The 2,749-nt window shown below is 41.2% G+C and overlaps 1 pseudogene; it reads right to left on the bottom strand.

The window, feature by feature from the left end:
* Positions 1-1,333: 1,333 nt before the first annotated feature.
* LOC126263825 (5S ribosomal RNA) lies at positions 1,334-1,451 on the bottom strand (annotated as a pseudogene).
* Positions 1,452-2,749: the final 1,298 nt, after the last annotated feature.

The following is a 2,749-nucleotide window of genomic DNA, read 5'->3' as shown; positions in this document are numbered from 1 at the left end:
AGACCACTTTGCTAACAATGGTAACTGCATTCAGTGTCACAATAAAACATGTCCGATGGGTCCGTCGTTCGGTTTAGTCCCTTTTCGGATTTGTTCGGAGCGCTTCATGTCGATTTCCCTGATTTTTCCATTTCTGCAAACTCCGGCGACCTGGCAGTACTAGTGCCAAAATCGCGTGGTGAAAAATGTTGCAGTTTCTTTTAGTAGCGCCGATTACGTCAGCATTTTCTCACACATCTCCGCCCACCGCAAAGACTAACCCTGTCATATACATTTTTGTTCATGAGTTTCAGCTAGTGCTTTTGAAGAACACCAGTGTGGAGAAATAGCATAATAGCTGCGTTAAAAATTGTTTTTAATGCAACTGGTGTGCTATTTCTTCACATCGGATATCTTGTTTTTCCTTTCTCACCCCCGCCCCACAGTGCATTCGGACTACTACTTTGGTGCCACTGTATTTGCTTCACACAGTCAAAGAATGATAAAGTGATGGAAGCTCTAAAAGTAGTAAGACTCCTCCACACAATGAAAATAAAATTATGTTCTACTACAGTTTCAAAAGAACAACTTCAAATATTTATTGAAAATTGCGAAAAAACGTAATATAAAATAAAATATTGGTCCTCGAATTTGCCATTTCGACATCGATATAGGCCTATTATGTAAAAGAATATCGCCGATATATATCAATACATTTTGGAGAAATTATCGATATTTTAACAACAGCCCTTGTCGTTACTATCACAGTCTATTAGCATTACAGTAAATTCTTTAAATAACCGAGCTCCAGTGTGTAACGCAGCTTCAAACGTCTGATTACTTTACAAATAAGTTAATGTGTGATGTATTTGCCTTCAAGAATGTAAGATAGAAAAAGTATAGTAGAGGTTCGAAATTATGCTACAAGCTCGTTGGAAGTCACAAAGTGTTCTCATTATGAAGCACTAGATGAATACAAAATACGTAGTTGGGGCTCCATTGTCATCAACAGCTAGTTTTTGACGCATCTAAATGTTTATGCGCCATATCTCCTCAACCGTATAATAAAATGATATAATTTTGCAGACACATGCAATAGTATATGTGGATACCGTTTCCAATCTGTTTCCAGTAGAAATAGGAACAAAAGAAAGCGCTCCGTCTTCAGGCCACGAGTGGCCTACCGAGACCATCTGACCGCCGTGTCATCCTCAGAGGAGGATGCGGATAGAAGGGGCGTGGGGTCAGCACACCGCTCTCCCGGTCGTTATGATGGTATTCTTGACCGAAGCCGCTACTATTCGGTCGAGTAGCTCCTCAATTGGCATCACGAGACTGAGTGCACCCCGAGAAATGGCAACAGCGCATGGCGGCCCGGATGGTCACCCATCCAAGTGCAGACCACGCCCGACAGCGCTTAACTTCGGTGATCTCACGGGAACCGGTGTATCCACTGCGGCAAGGCCGTTGACTAGAATTAGTAACAAAGAAATAACAAATTAAAAATTCACTCCTGACATTGAAGTTTTACTGCATGAAGAATGGAAAGGTAGTAAGGGATAAACTTTCTTCCTCTCACCATTTTTAATACTTGTCTTCTCTGTGTTCAACTTTTAACATAAGATTAAACCTCTTAATGAACAGATTGTGACAGTATTTCAAATTTTTAAATTCAGTAAATAATTACGCAGAATGTGGTAAGTCGTTCCAGAGTAAGAACGGTCTTGGTTGCGCAATTATCTAATGTCAGTGACGCGTTTCACCCTTTTGGGGCATGATCTTATTGTGTAAAAGTAGCTGGAAATGTAACCCATCTATCATAAAGCCATATAACGCGGTAGATGAACGTAACAGTAACTTGTATGAATTTTCCATTTTAAATGGCATAATGGTGGATGAGCTACTTTTACACAATCTGATCATGCCCCAAAAGGGTGAAACGCGTCATTGACATCAGATAATTTCGCAACCAAGACCGTTTTTACTCTGGAATAATTCGAACTAGTTGCTGTTGCACCCTGCCACAGTGTAATGAAATAATTTTGATTGTAAATCGAATTTTTGTTGCACCTGCGGTACAAATGGTTACAAGTTCCGGAACAGCGTTTTGTAGAGTTCCTCAGAGGATCTGTCGTATAATTTTGGTTATCGTACAATGACACTACGTGGCACGAAATAGTGTGGAAGTCGGTAGCGAAGGAATTACCAAGGGCGGCAATAGCTTATCCTATGAAATTGTTGATGAAATGGAAATGCCGTATGGCTAGGGCCTCCCGTCGGGTAGACCGTTCGCCTGGTGCAAGTCTTTCGAGTTGACGCCACTTCGGCGACTTGCGTGTCGATGGGGATGAAATGATGATGAAAGACACACAACACCCAGTCATCATGAGGCAGAGAAAATCCCTGGCCCGCCGGGAATCGAACCCGGGACCCCGTGCGCGGGAAGCGAGAACGCTACCGCAAGACCACGAGATGCGGACTAAATTGTTGATGAAAATATAAATCTTAGCTGAACTTGGAATAACGACTAATGAGTCACGTGGTAACTATATAAATGTTCATTTTCGGCCATAAAAGCGAGTAATCTTAAACTTGGTAACAAATATATGGGCTCGGGAAAATGTAGAATTTCAAGCCAGAAAAATCTGAAAATCTCGGTTTTTTTGTTTTTTTTTTTTGTTTTTTTACCACCTCCACTGGGCCAGTTTTAGTAAAGCAGTTCAGTTTTAAAACCAGCCTTTGCTTTGACGCTTGCTTCTTCTTATTTCGT

This window comes from Schistocerca nitens, chromosome 6, assembly GCF_023898315.1.
Source record: "Schistocerca nitens isolate TAMUIC-IGC-003100 chromosome 6, iqSchNite1.1, whole genome shotgun sequence".
Taxonomy (NCBI): Eukaryota; Metazoa; Arthropoda; class Insecta; order Orthoptera; family Acrididae; genus Schistocerca; species Schistocerca nitens.
Note: the sequence above shows the minus strand (reverse complement) of the source record. Positions and strands in the feature narration are given on the sequence as shown.